The following is a 16,069-nucleotide window of genomic DNA, read 5'->3' on the forward strand; positions in this document are numbered from 1 at the left end:
AGTTGTGGTACATGGGCTTAATTGCTCCATGGCATGTGGGATCTTCCCGAATCAGGAATTGAACCCATGTCTCTTACACTGGCCGGTGGATTCTTTACCACTGAGCCCACCAGAGAAGCCTCACTGCCTGTTTCTTTCACTTGGGATTCTTTTGGTAGCAGGTGATAGAAAACCCAGCCCATCGCAGTGTGTGCAGAAAGGGGAAATGGGTAGCTTTTGTAATGGGACTGTGTAGAGGAAGACTCTGGCTGCAGCCATGTCAGGAGTCAGGGTCCGCAGGATATGGTAGCCAGACTCTGCTGTGTCCCTTAGCTGTGCTGCCTTCATGCCCAGATGGCTCCTATCTTCATAGTTGCAAAGAGCTGACTTTTCACTGCTAAACTGTTCCTATCAGGGCATATCTGAGAGGAGGAGCGTGGAAATGGGGTTCTAATAGTTTATGCTGAAGTTAGATTATGGAGCAATACAAAGCTTCAGTGGGCTTGGGGGCCATGGGTTAAGGGCAATGATTTAGGTCAGTCTGCTCATGAACGAGGATCAGAGGCTCCCAAAGAGACAAGGACTGGTCCATGGCCACTCTGAGCTGGAATCAACAGGTGTCCCTACTTTGCTTCTCTGGACCTTCCAGATCCCTGATCTTCACACCAGGAGCCATTGATGCCCTGACCTCCATGCTGGCAGATCTGGTTTTATCCCAGTTCCTGAGCAAGCCTAAAAGGGCTAAGAGAGATGTAAAATCTCGGAAAGAAGTCTATTTGGGTTTCGGTTGCTTTAGCTTTCCTGGAATTCTTCTCTTATTTATTTTGGTGACAGTAACCTTCTTTTCTCTGGGGACATTATTCCGATTAGTTCAGTTGAAGCCAATTCTCTTTTACATGAGGTGGGCCTATGACCTTGGTCAACTAAAGTTTATATTCTTCTGGTCACAGTGATTGGTTCAGGGAAAGGATGTTACAGAAGCTGAGGCAATCAAAGCTCTTGCCAGAAGTTTTTCTCTAGAGCTATTGACAGAAAGATCTCACGTTTTCCTTCCTGCTACTCATAAATAGCTATAAACTTGGAGTTGACAGTCATAGTGGCCAATTTTGTCACTGCAAGGAGGGAGCGTGCTTGGTCATGAAGCCACCACAAAAGTGAGCAGAGGAGAGAGATGGGGGGTGAGGGAGAGGGATAGACTGGGATTCCTGAATATTTCACTACCTTGACTTTATTTTTTAAGTGACGTGACTTAATAAATTCCCTCCTGTTCTCATTCATATTGACTTGGGTGTCTGTCACTGGCAACCCCAAGAATCCTGGCTAGTTTGTCATGATTACCTGATGGTCCGCACTGTGGTTCAGTGGCAATGTTGACGGCCACCATGGGCATTCATAGTTGGGCAGGTGCAGGAAGCAGGGCTGAAACAGGTTACTGGAGGTGGGACTGATAAGCCAACATCCTCCCTGAGTTTCTTCTATTCAATAAAGCCAATCATCTAAGTTGGGTTTAAGGGCAGTATAAGTCTGTTTTCCTGGAAAAGGAGGAAACTTGTTTGTGAGCATGGGAGAGGTGGCCCCTTTGAGAGAAGACACTCTTTGAGAGAGGAAACCTCTTATGACAGGGGCAGGGTTAGAATTAGAGAGGTACAGTTTATTACTCTAAACTCAGCCCCATTTTCTTAACTCACACACAGGCTGCTGTGTCTTGGAGAAACACTAGGAATGGAAGGGATGGCTTAACTTAAGGATAATCTATGACATGTGTTTCCTATGGTGATTATGTTAGATAATGAAAACATTTATTGGATAAATATGGAATGACAGTAGGGTAGGTTACATGGTGGACTAAGAAACCTTCTGGGTTAGAACTCATCTTAGGTAAAGAGCAGAGGCACAGAGGTTTGTTTCAGGGGGCACAGAAGCATCTTAAGACAGTGGGAACTCTTTCTGCAGCAAATAATCACTGGTTGTCTCACTCAGCACTGAGAGACTCTTGACTATGTCCTCAGGAAATGAGTGCTGAGAATAAAGCAGAAAGAGTTATTTCAAGAGATTCTGGCAATGCTTCCATCAATGCTGCCATCTTGATGCCAAGGTGTCTAGGGGTGGCTTTTTGGAGTCACAGAGGTTGTGGCAATAGCAGGAAATGAAGGGTAGTGGAAGACTTGCTCACAATCACATCTGAGATCTCTAGTGACTCCAGAAATGCTGGAGGGACTGTGGAGGGGACAGAGTTCTAGCAAGTTCCCTCGAAGGATTAAAGTTAGAGAAACACTTGCTTCTCCTCTTCTGATCCTTTTAATTAACTCTTGTGCTCTTGATGAGCTAGGCTTCCGCCTTTCTGTCAACCTCTTAGCCCTCCAGCTGGCCCCCCTGAACCTGAGGAATCCTCATCACTGGTGGATACGCTGGGGTTGTTCAAATCATGGAAGAAAGGCCTGGAGGGCGGTATCTTTGGTGATTAAGGTAGCAAAATGGGAGTGGTGGTGGAGAAATATTTTCAGATGTGACAACATTGGGTGTCCTCCGCCTCTCCACCATTCTGCTCTGGCACAGAATCACCCTTTGTCTTGTTCTTAGATCTGCAGAGCGATATGTCAAATGCCTAAACATGCCCAGCTTGGAAACAAGTGCGATTTATTGCCAACTGAGAAACCAAATTCCTTTAGAACGCCTGCATAGGTTACGATTCTGACCTCAGGCAATGGAGTAGTGATTAAGGAGATATTTGCCTACAAAACACAGATGACACTTCAATCTTTGGAATCTTTGATTCCCGAAACTAACCTGTTAAAGTGAGATGGGGCTCATGCCTGTCTCTGAGATCATGGGCTGCAACATGCAAACCTGCCCCTCTGAAGGAGTCGTAAATTAAAGCTGTTCCAGGGACAAGCTCAAGCTCAGACTGAAACTCCTGGCCTTGGTGACATGAGGTTCACATTAACTATTTGGGCAGAGCTATAGGATTTATGGGCTTCCCAGGTGGCACTAGTGGTAAAGAACCCACCTGCCAATGCAGGAAACATAACATGGGTTCGACCCCTGGGTTGGGAAGATCCTCTGGAGGAATGAATGGCAATGCTCTCCATTATTTTTGCATGGAGAATCTCATGGACAGAGGAGTCTGGAGGGCCACAGTCCATGAGATCGCAATGAGATCTCAAAGACATGACTGAAGCAACTTAACACACACACATGTGGGCTTTATATATGGTGACCACATTTTGACAAGCCACCCAGGGGGATCGGAGGACAGATACCAAGTGTGGAACCCTCCTAAAGCATCTGGCACGTCTGATTGCCTCAGGTATTATCTAATACCTGTGGCAGAAGATACTAAGAGGTGACAAGAATACACAGAAGAACTATACAAAAAAGATCTTCATGACCCAGATAATCATGATGGTTTGATCACTCACATAGAGCCAGACATCCTGGAATGTGAAGTCAAGTGGAAGCATCTCTATGAACAAAGCTAGTGGAGATGATGGAATTCCAGTTGAGCTATTTCAAATGCTAAAAGATGATGCTGTGAAAGTGCTGCACCCATTATGCCAGGAAATTTAGAACACTTAGCAGTGGCCACAGGACTAAAAAAGGTCATTGCCCAAAGAAAGGCAATGCCAAAGAATGTTCAAACTACAGCACAATTGCACTCATCTCACATGCTAGCAAAGTAATGCTCAAAATTCTCCAAGCTGGGCTTCAATAGTACGTGAACCAAGAACTTCCAGATGTTCAAGCTGGATTTAGAAAAGGCAGAGGAACTGGAGACCAAAGTGCCAATATCCGTTGGATCATTGAAAAAGTAAGAGTTCCAGAAAGACATCTACTTCTGTTTTATTGACTATGCCAAAGCCTTTGACTGTGTGGATCACAATAAACTGTGGAAAATTCTTCAAGAGATGGGAATACCAGACCACCTGACCTGCCTCCTGAGAAATCTGTATGCAGGTAAAGAAGCAACTGTTAGAACAACACATAGAAAAACAGACTGGTTCCAAATAGGGAAATGAGTACATCAGAGCTATATATTGTCACCCTGCTTATTTAACTTCTATGCAGAATACATCATATGAAATGCTGGGCTGGAAGAAGCACAAGCTAGAATCAAGATTGCTGGGAGAAATATCAATAACCTCAGATATGCAGATGACACCACCCTTATGGCACAAAGTAAAGAAGAACTCAAGAGCCTCTTGATGAAAGTGAAAGAGGAGAGTGAAAAAGCTGGCTTAAAACTCAACACTCAGAAAACTAAGATCATGGCATCTGGTCCCATCACTTCATGGCAAATAGATGGGGATCAGTGGAAACAGTGACAGACTTTATTTTTGGGGGCTTCAAAATCACTGCAGATGGTGACTTCAGCCATGAAATTAAAAGACGCTTACTCCTTGGAAGAAAAGTTATGACCAACCTAGATAGCATATTAAAAAACAGAGACATTACTTTGCCAACAAAGGTTTTTCTAGTCAACGCTATGGATTTTTCCAGTAGTCATGTATAGATGGGAGAGTTGAACTATAAAGAAAGCTGAGTACCAAAAAATTGATGCTTTTGAACTGTGGTGTTGGAGAAGACTCTTGAGAGTCCCTTGGACTGCAAGGAGAGCCAACCAGTCCATCCTAAAGGAAATCAGTGCTGAATATTCATTGGAAAGACTGGTGCTGAAGCTGAAACTCCAATACTTTGGCCACCTGATGTGAAGAACTGACTCATTGGAAAAGACCCTGATGCTGGGAAAGATTGAAGGCGGAAGGAGAAGGGGATGACAGAGGATGAGATGGTTGGATGGCATCACTGATTCAATGGACATGAGTTTGAGTAAACTCCAGGAGTTGGTGATGGACAGGGAAGCCTGGTGTGCTGCAGTCCATAGGGTTGCAAAGAGTTGGACACGACTGAGCAACTGAACTGAACTGAACTGATTGTCTAGAATGTTGTCCACTTCTGATATTGAAATGGGAGTTGTCACAGTGACAGTGCTATTTGTTTCCGTGACCTGGCAAGAGCACAGTAGGTGACAACGCAGAGGGACATCTGATCTGGGTCTCAATCCATTCAGTGAGAAGTTCCCGGAGATGGATTATTTTTTTCCCCTCTCAACTGGAAGACCGAGGTAGGTTCAATATGCAAAAGCCACTCTTGTCCCTTAGGGCAGAAGGTTTATTTCAATACTTCTTCAAGGACAGCAGTTTTGCACAGTACCCAGCAAACAGCAAGACTTCAATAAATGTCAGCTCACACTGTTATTATGGCACCTCACAGAGGGAAAGGCCCCTGTGGAGAAAATACCAGCGCCGGAGTCTGAAACCTGGCTCTGAATTCAGGCTTCACCACTTTCTTTTTTTTTTTTTTTTAATTTTTTTATTAGTTGGAGGCTAATTACTTCACAACATTTCAGTGGGTTTTGTCATACATTGATATGAATCAGCCATAGATTTACACTTATTCCCCATCCCGATCCCCCCTCCCATCTCCCTCTCCACCCGATTCCTCTGGGTCTTCCCAGTGCACCAGGCCGGAGCACTTGTCTCATGCATCCAGCCTGGGCTGGTGATCTGTTTCACCATAGATAGTATACATGCTGTTCTTTTGAAACATCCCACCCTCACCTTCTCCCACAGAGTTCAAAAGTCTGTTCTGTATTTCTGTGTCTCTTTTTCTGTTTTGCATATAGGGTTATCGTTACCATCTTTCTAAATTCCATATATATGTGTTAGTATGCTGTAATGTTCTTTATCTTTCTGGCTTACTTCACTCTGTATAAGGGGCTCCAGTTTCATCCATCTCATTAGGACTGGTTCAAATGAATTCTTTTTGACGGCTGAGTAATATTCCATGGTGTATATGTACCACAGCTTCCTTATCCATTCATCTGCTGATGGGCATCTAGGTTGCTTCCATGTCCTGGCTATTATAAACAGTGCTGCGATGAACATTGGGGTGCATGTGTCTCTTTCAGATCTGGTTTCCTCAGTGTGTATGCCCAGAAGTACCACTTTCTCACTGTGTGACCTAGGGCAAATTACTTAACCATTCTGAGCTTCAGATCTTCATTTTGTATTATGGTCATAATTCCAGGCTCCCAGAGAGTATACTTCTCTGAAAGAAGTGGTTAATTTGTACCCTACATAAGAGCCATCAAGATACAGCCGCTATGGAGAACAGTGTGGAGATTTCTTAAAAAATTGAAATTAGAACTGCCATATGACCCAGCAATCCCACTTCTGGGCATAAACACCGAGGAAACCAGGTCTGAAAGAGACACGTGCACCTCAATGTTCATTGCAGCACTGTTTATAATAGCCAGGACATGGAAGCAACCTAGATGCCCATCAGCAGACGAATGGATAAGGAAGCTGTGGTACATATACACCATGGAATATTACTCAGTCATTAAAAAGAATGCATTTGAATCAGTCCTAATGAGATGGATGAAACTGGAGCCCATTATACAGAGTGAATTAAGCCAGAAAGATAAACACCAATACAGTATACTAACGCATATAGATGGAATTTAGAAAGATGGTAGCGATAACCCTATATGCAAAACAGAAAAAGAGACACAGATGTACAGAACAGAATTTTGGACTCAGTGGGAGAAGGCGAGGGTGGGATGTTTCAAGAGAACAGCATTGAAACATGTATATTATCTAGGGTGAAACAGATCACCAGCCCAGGCTGGATGCATGAAACAAGTGCTCCGGCCTGGTGCACTGGGAAGACCCAGAGGAATCGGGTGGAGAGGGAGGTGGGAGGGGGGATCGGGATGGGGAATACATGTAAATCCATGGCTGATTCATGTCAATGTATGACAAAAACCACTACAATATTGTAAAGTAATTAGCCTCCAACTAATAAAAATAAATGGGGGGATAAAAAAAGAGCCATCAAGAGGAGAAGGGTGTAGGGAAGAAACAAGAAGAAAAGTTATGTTTCATTGAACTTGATGGGTGGATTGACTTGATTGTATAGAATTTAAACTTACCTGTTTAAATTCTATACAGTCTTTTCTGATGCAAATCCTCAAGCTGGCAAATTAAGGATTTCTGTGCTTTAAACTTCCTATAGATGCTTATTCTCTTCAACACATCTTCCGATAAATTGAGTCTCTTTTGTTGTTTTGCCTTAGGCAGAGTGGTAGTGGCGGGCAGGGCTTGGGTCAGGAAGTAGATTGGGATGGAACTTGCTCTTTGTGGGGTGGGCAGTGCTTCATTCTTTTGGATGATTTAAGTACATGGCTATGCTAAGCCTGTGCAGAATTAAGAATACTTTCCTGTGCAGCATTAAGAATACTTTCCTTAGCAAGAGTGGTGTCACTAAAAATGACCATGAAGCCAATGAGAAGAGAAGAGACAGTGGATTGGGTTTGGGAGGGCTGGGGGAGGTGAGGAGACCCCCTCCACATGAATCCATTTTATAGCCAGTGGAGGAATAGTTCACTTAGCAAGTGGAGTCCCTGGATGTGTCCTTTAAGAATCCTGCTCCTTTTTATACTAATACAAATTTACTTTTAAGAGTCTGTTTTCTCCACAGTTTCTAGTAACTGTTGGGAATTTTGGGAAAAAGAAATCTCATAAAGATTTTATATCAAATGCTCTATTCTGGTCCAGTGCCACCCACGCCAGGACCGCAGAATGTGAAGGAGTCCGCAATGCTTAATTAGGAGTCAAGAGACCCAGATTCTCCTTCCAGCTCCATTAATTTGCTTTGCAATCTTGGGTACTCACTTTCCTTCTCAGGTCCTCAGTTTTCCCATGTGTACTATGGAAATATCTTCACCTAGACTATGTGGAGTACATCATGAGAAATGCCGGGCTGGAAGAAGCACAAGCTAGAATCAAGATTGCTGGGAGAAATATCAATAACCTCAGATATGCAGATGACACCACCCTTATGGCACAAAGTGAAGATGAAAAAAAAGCCTCTTGATGAAAGTGAAAGAGGAGAGTGAAAAAGTTGGCTTAAAACTCAACATTCAGAAAACTAAGATCATGGCATCTGGTCCTATCACTTCATGGAAAATAGATGGGGAGACAGTGGAAACAGTGTCAGACTTTATTTTTTTGGGCTCCAAAATCACTGCAGATGGTGACTGCAGCCATGAAATTAAAAGACGCTTACTCCTTGGAAGGAAAGTTATGACCAACCTAGATAGCATATTATAAAGCAGAGACATTACTTTGCCAACAAAGGTCCGTCTGGTCAAGGCTATGGTTTTTCCAGTGGTCACGTATGGATGCGAGAGTTGGACTGTGAGGAAAGCTGAGCGCCGAAAAATTGATGCTTTTGAACTATGGTGTTGGAGAAGACTCTTGAGAGTCCCTTGGACTGCAAGGAGATCCAGCCAGTCCATCCTGAAGGAGATCAGTCCTGGGTGTTCATTGGAAGGACTGATGCTGAAGCTGAAACTCCAATACTTTGGCCACCTCATGTGAAGAGTTGACTCATTCGAAAAGACCCTGATGTTGGGAGGGATTGGGGGCAGGAGGAGAAGGGGGCAACAGAGGATGAGATGGCTGAATGGCATCCGACTCGATGGGCATGAGTTTGAGTAAACTCCGGGAGCTGGTGATGGACAGGGAGGCCTGGCGTGCTGCGATTCATGGGGTCGCAAAGAATCGGACACGACTGAGCAACTGAACAGAACTGAACTGAGACTATGTGATTTAAAATAAAAAAGAATAATTATCTGTAAGGAACATAAAATGTCATGGTCTGTGCGGAGATTGGATAAGAATTTCCCGACACGAGGCAGAATGTTAAAGGAGAATAAAGTTTACTAGAGTGGGAGACACTATTAAAACAACGGGCTGGCTAAGGGAGAGTTGAACCCTTTTGCAGGCTAGCCGCCAATTTTTATAGTCTCAAGACAGAGAAAATTCCTACAGGAATGGTGGCATTAGGTTAGCTTGGTTAGCTTGCTATAGGGTGGATGATAGGGTGGGTATTTTACATAATATGGGATCAGGGAACTGGCTGGTTTAGATCTGGAGGCTCATGGCGATAGCTACTATGGGGCTTGGTCAGTTCCAGAGATTTTTATCCTGTGACCTTGGTATACAGCTCCACATAAAGGAATTCCTTGAAATGAGTCCCATACAAAAAAAAAAAAAAAGGAAAAGCTGCCCTGTGTCCCTTAGACTGGGTCCCTGTTCAACCTCGATAAACTCCCAGATTTCAGGTCGAAATCGAACACACTGAACTGCAGATTTCAGGGTGACAAAACCACACGACAGAGGCTCTTCAGCATCATGTTCACGTCCATCATTCCAGGGACACTTGTCCCGAAAAGAGTCCAGGAGTTCAGAAGGTTTGGGGTGGGGGTGGGGACTGTCTCTGAGGCTGGAGGTCAATGCTGGGTGGCCACAGGGAGCAATGCCTCTTGATGCAGCAGGATCAGAATGCAGAGGGGCCTGGGCTGGCCACTGTGGAGGAAGAGATAGGTCCTCAAGCTCTGGCTGCCTCTCAGCTGGGGGTGGCTGGGAAATGGTCAGCTGGCTTGGGCTTAGAGCACAGCTAAGGCTTGCCCTGGCAGGGCCACTCAAGAATGATGCCTTTGGGAGGTCTTGAAGACCCTGTTCCTCTCTGCTCATGGACTCTGCACCTGGGCCATTTGAAACCATCCGGGCAGCCTTTGGAGATAATTGGAAAAGGCTTCACCGTCCCGTATGCTGGGATAAATGCCATGGCCCTTTGAGGGCCCATCACCCCCGCAATGGCAGCACCTCCATTTGGCAGCCTGGGTGCACTTTTGGTCTGGTCCACTGTTGAGTCCACCTGTGGGCCTTGGACAGCCCTAGTTCCCAAACCAGTCCTGGGAAGGGTGGTGAAGTGTTTCTCCCATTCAAGTAACCAGACCCGAGCCTACTTAGCCTCCAAGATCCGAGATTAGGTGCGTTCAGGGTGGTATGGCTGTAGATGAGAATACCATCTTCTGTTTCTCAAAAGATGTTGTACAGAACACTGCTTCATAGGAGATTAACACATGCTCTTTGAAAAATCATGGTCAAATACATTTGGGAAGCACTGAACTAGAGTTAAGCAAGTCTCTTCATTACAGAGCATCTCAGAGTTTTGAAACTTTAAGAGGCAGGTGTGTATGTACGGGCTTTCTAAACTAATTTGTCTCAACACCGCCTCACCCCCACTCCGCCCCAACCTTCTTGGCCCCTCTTGTTTTCATCCTGCATCTGTTCCATGGAACCTCTTTCAGGGACGGTTGGGACAGACCATTAATCAATAATCTCCATGCTCCTATTCAGCGATCTTAAAATTAACTCTAGTGAAGGACATGGCGGGTGACTCATGATCACTCCTTTGCTCAGTTTAACCAACAACTATTGTTCTGCCAACAATTTCTGAGCATCACGATGTGTCAGGCCCTTGATTGGTGCTGAGATGACAGAAAAGCGTGAGTTGCACATTTCCTGCCTTCCAGAGTTCATAACCTCCCAAAGCCCATCAAATAAGCAAATAAGAGTTATAAACACAGCCTGACAGACTCTCAGCTGGGGATACTCACTTGGCCGGCTGGAGGGTCTCCAGCACTGAGTTCAATGCCTGGGACCTAGGAGATGCGCCTATCAACTTGGATTGCCTTCAGCTGTGAGTAACAAACAATTGTCAAATAGTAAGTTTACATAAGCAAGAAGGGTTTTTTTCCTACTGTGGTAGATGAATGATGACCCTCAAAGATTTCTCTGAATCCCTGGAACCTGTGAATATGTTTCCTTAAATGGCAAAAAGGGACTTTGCAGTGGTGATTAAGGATCAAGAGGGGGAGGTTATTCTGCATTGCCCTGAGGACCCCAATGTATCCTCATGTAGCCTCTTAGACTCAGAAGGGTCCTTAAAGAGAGAGGCAGAGGAGTCTGGGAGAATATGGGATGATGACCAAAGCAGAAATTGGAATGAAGCACTGCAGGTGGAGGAATCACCGAGCTGTGGAACCCATGTGGCCACCAGAAGCTGCAAAAGGCAAGGAAGTGGATTTTTCCTTTGGTGCTAACAGAAGGAATCAATTTCACCAACTCCTTGACTTTAACCCCGTGAGATTAATTTTGAACTTCTGCCCTCCAGAACTAAAAGAGAATAAATTTGTGTTAAATCACTAAGCTTATAGTCATTTATCACAGCAGCAATAGGAAACTAATACACCCATTTAATGAAATATCTGAAAGCAGGCAGCCCAAGGCGTTTGCAGCTGCTTCAGAAAGTCTTCAAGGGTCTGGTCCCTTTAGCTCCTGGTTGCACTATCCTTAGTGCCTGGCATTTTCCACCATGGCTGCAAGAAATCTCCAGGCATCCTGGCCACATTTGAGGCAGGAAGGAGAGGAAAAAGCCAGAGGGAATGGAAAAAGATACCTCCCTGGAAGTCTTTTATTCCCATTTTAGGGAAGGAACCCTCCCTAGAGCCATATGCCTATTTCTCATTAGCCAGAACTCGGTCACATGGTTACCTTTAGTGGCAAAGTCACACGGTTACCTTTAGTGGCAAAGAAGGCAGGGAAAGTGAGATTTTCAAACTGTGCATATTGCTTTCCTGAACAAGCTGTGATTCAGGTGGTAAGAAAGAAAGGAAGGATATTGGAATACAAATCTCATAGTATCTGCTACAAAGCTCTATGAACATCTGTTGGACTAAAGGAACATTGAAAGAAGGGGAAACTGGAGTCAAGTCGTAGCTCGATTATCCCGGATGGGAAAGAGTGGGTATCCGAACCATGATGTGGGGATGGGCAGAATGGAGACCTTCAGAGGTATTGGGATCCACTGGGCTTGATTGAGTGGAGGGTTAGTGGTGACATATTTCTGACTCAGGGCTTCCCTGGTGCCTCAGTGGTAAAGAATCTGTCTGCCAATGCAGGAGACTTGAGCTTGATCCCTGGGTCAGGAAGATACCCCAGAGAAGGAAATAGCAACCCAGTGCAGTATCCTTGCCTGGGAAGTCCCATGGACAAAGGAGCTTGGCGGACTAGAGTCCACGGAGTCACAGAAGAGTTGGACACCACTAAGTGACTAAAAAACAAAACAAATTTATGACTCAAATTGCTTAATGGATGTGGTGCAGTTTATCAGGACATGGAAAGTTAGACGGGGAGAATCTCTGGGTATGAGTTCAAGGTGTGTGTGGTCTAGGCCTGCTTCTCAAGGCCGTTTTGCTCAGAACCTGTGATGTGCCCAAGGTGACCTCTCAGCACACACATGGGGCCACACTCAGCTGTCACTGAGTGATGGCTGTCTCTGCTTTTTGTCATCATCCCTTTCCTGTCTCTCTACCTCTTATAATGATTCAGTCACAAGACCTTATCTTATTTCCCTCACCTGGCATCCTGGCCACTCCATCCTGACTTGAGTCCCATCCTGAATCTAGCCATGTTCTAGACTATTCTATGGTTAAAACATCTTGACAGGGTTCTGGTTTCCTGCCAGTCTTCAGAATTGGGTGGGCGGAGGTGGGCGGTAAGTTCTGACTCACTGACCCACTAGCAGAGGTCTTGCTGCATCTGGTCGGTTTTAGGTTTTGTTTTTGCAGGGGAAGAGGTGGAAGAGCCTGCATTTATGGTGCTTCTAGCACTTTAGTCACACCTGGAGTTCTCTGCTTCCTCTGCGGGGTCCTAGCTGTGGAAAGGGCCCTGCAGTTACCCTTAGTCCTCTTCTAGAATTAGGACCAAGGATGTTGCCACTCTTTGGGTATGGCTCTATAGCTGTGCAATTGGGGTTGGCATTTGGAGTTAAGCCTATTTTGTTGCACTTGGATGAATGATTTGAGTCTTGCCCTGTATGGCAGAGATTGTGCTCACCAGTATCCATGTTTGCCTTGGGCATCTGGCTAAATGACATTTCCTGGCTTCCCTTGCAATTAGGCCTGGCTGTGTGACTGAACACCTCCAGGTGGTGGTAGAAATGAGGGGTGCCACTTTAGGCCTGGCCATAAAACCCAGTGTGGGGGTTTTTCTGCCCCTCCAGGAGAGCTCCATCAGAGGACTTCACGGCCCTGGGGAATCATGGAGGCACAAGATGGAAGAGCCTGGGTCCCTGAATCACTGTGTGGAAGGACATCGGCTGAACAACTGCCTTGAATTGCTATCTGACAGGTGATAAGCTTCTGTTGTGTTGACTACTGAGGATTTGGGGTTATTTGTTATAGCTATCTGCTGTTACTTACATGTAATGAATACAATCTGGTTTCCTTTCTTCTGCAAGGCAGTATAGCAGAATGGTTAAGAACATCTTACAGAAGGAGACTGAGTCTAAAATCCAGCTTGTACACTTACCAGCTGTGTGACCTGGGGTAAATTACTTTACTTCTCTGTACCCTACTTGTTCATCCTGAAAATGAGGACAATGACATGACCAACCACATAGGGTTGTTATGTGGATGAAAGTGAAAATCTACGTTTGGGTCTGACGAATATCTTGCACATAGTAAATGCAATGTTCATGGGGTTCTCCTGAAGAATTGATGCTTTCAAACTGTGGTGCTGGAGAAGACACTTTAGAGTCCATTGGACAGAAAGGAGATCAAACCAGTCAATCCTAAAGGAAATCAACTCCAATATTCATTGGAAGGACTGATGCTGAATCTGAAGCGCCAATACTCTGGCCACCTGTTATAAAGAGCTGACTCATTGGAAAACACCCTGATGCTGGGAAGGATTGAAGGCAGGAGGAGAAGGGAATGACAGAAGATGAGATGGTTGGATGGCATCACCAGCTCAATGGACATGAATTTGAGCAAACTCTGGGAGATAGTGAAAGACAGGGAAGTCTGGCATGCTGCAGTCAGACACAACTTGAACAATAACAACACCACCACCAACAAATGCAATGTAAGAATTACCTCTCACTTTTTCTTATTGACCTCAGATTTTTGGGATCTCAGGCCCCTTGGGAGGGGGTCAGCTAGAACTTAGGTATTCATTCCATCCCTCCTGGATACCTCTCTTTCCTCAACAATCCCAGGGGTTACGGTCCCATCCACCCACACTAGCACTGAACTGTGTACCTTATCATGGGCTGTTCACATTTGTACTTGACTTTTACCTGTTTATGCTCTCTCCCCAGATAGACTGAAAGCTCTATGAAGGCAGGAACTATGTGGGACAATTTTATTTATTCAGGAACAAAAAACAGCACTGAGGAGATGGTAAGCACTGACTCAGCTTGTACCTTAAGAAGTTGGACAGATATGTTCTTATCACAAAACAGTACTATGTCCATTCATCCTAACACTTTTACAGGACAGAGAGAAGCCACAACAAAAAACATGAAGTGCAGCCTCAATCCAGCATCACTCACAGAGCACACAGCAGATCGTAATCGATTGTTCAGAAGCGTTTGCTGCTTCCACAATACGTATACTTGATTATCAAAGCTAATATTTATCGACCATTAATGATTTTCCAAAGACTGTGCTGAAAGCCTTACTGAATCATCTCCTCTAACACTTAACAGTGGGTGCTAATATTTTTCCCACTTTGAAGATGAAAAAAAAGCATCTAATAGAGGTTTAATAATGCAATAAAAGTCACAAAACGAATAAGGCAAAGATCTGGCATTCAAACAGAGATCTGATCACAAAGGCCTTACTTTATTCAGCCATTTCCTGCCCCATTCTCTCCCACACTGCCGCTCCTGAGTGGCCCCCGGCATCAGTGAAATTTGCCATGCCAGCTTTGTCGGGGTAGGCATCTAGCCATACCTGTATTCAGTGTCCCAGGACCCCGCCCCACCTGCTGGGAGCTGCAACTGATTCTTCAGATCCTGTGTGCCTGTGTGTGTGTATATGTGCCAAGACAGATGTGAAGCCTTCAGTTGGACAGATTAGCATCTCAGACTCAAATCCGCCCCCGCATCTCATCTCAGACGCGTCCAACTCCCAGCTGCTCCCGGTGCTGAGGTGGGGCCGGCCGGGAGCCAGACGGTAGCTGGTGTCCGCCCATCGGGCATTGTCTGACACCTGTGTGGGATTAGGGGTGAGCCTGCAGGCTCCAAGGGACGCTCCCTTAGCTGGGAATGACAAAGAAGTCGGTGAGCTATCAGAACTTTGAGTGAGGAAGAGAAATCTCAAAGGCATTTCTGAGGCTCCTGGAGATCTGGGCTCAATAGGGAATGCTGGTGAAGGCAGTGAGAGGTTGGAACCTGGTCTCCAAAGTTAAAGAGCACATAGGCTATGGGACTTTCCTGGTAGTCCAGTGGTTAAGAATCCTTAAGAATTCGCCTGCCAATGCAGGGGACATGGGTTCGATCCCTGGTCTGGGAAGATTCCACATGCTGCAGGGCAACTAAGCCCACATCCCACAGCTACTGAAGCTGGTTCACCTAGAGCCTGTGCTCCACAACAAGAGAAACCATCACAATGAGACAGCCTGAGCACCTCAAGTAGAGAAAGTCCGAGAGTAGCAATGAAGACCCAGCACAACCAAAGATAATTAACTAACTAATTCAAAAAAGAACACACAGCTTCCAAAAGCTGGGAGGCCTAGCTCATGCGGACACCTCCTCCGGAGCCTTCTACTGTATTCAGGGCTGGCCCCCATTCGTGTCACAGATTCTTACAGGCTTTTGGGGGGATGATGACAATAATATGAAGGCCATATTTTCTGAGCTTTTACAAGCACTCTGCCAAACACCCACCTACACCTGTCACATGTCACATATCATGCCAAAGAGGAAGGGTTTCTTGTCACCTTGCTTACACAGGAGGAAACTGAGGCCGAGGAAAGAATCGTCCATGCTCGTAAAGCTCCATGGCTGTGGTGCCTGGGTTTTACCCCGAATTTCTCTGATCTTCCTTTAGCCTTGGCCCAGCTGCCCTGTGGGCAGATAGTCCTAACAGCACCTCGGCCTGAGCAAAGGAACACTAGCTTCAGCATCACGCAGATTTGCATTCAAATCCTAGTCCCACCACACCCTAGCTGTGGTTCTCTAAGTCTCCTCCAGCTTTGGCTTATGATCGGTGAAATGGGGACGGTAGTACCAACCTTCAAGAGTTGTGAAGACTAATGAAAGGATGCAGGAGACGTAGTATGTGCTTAGCAAGTGAATGGTAGCTCTAAGTATGACTATTTCCTTGGAT

At 45.4% G+C, this 16,069-nt stretch overlaps 1 long non-coding RNA gene across 1 annotated transcript in view; it reads left to right on the forward strand.

The window, feature by feature from the left end:
• The window catches only part of LOC122680705, a 68,499-nt gene extending 55,419 nt beyond the window's left edge, over positions 1-13,080 (forward strand). Inside the window, exon 9 of the long non-coding RNA XR_006336764.1 lies at positions 12,958-13,080. This is a non-coding gene — a long non-coding RNA (uncharacterized LOC122680705). The remainder of the gene's footprint in view (positions 1-12,957) is intronic.
• Positions 13,081-16,069: the final 2,989 nt, after the last annotated feature.

This window comes from Cervus elaphus, chromosome 22, assembly GCF_910594005.1.
Source record: "Cervus elaphus chromosome 22, mCerEla1.1, whole genome shotgun sequence".
NCBI lineage: Eukaryota > Metazoa > Chordata > Mammalia > Artiodactyla > Cervidae > Cervus > Cervus elaphus.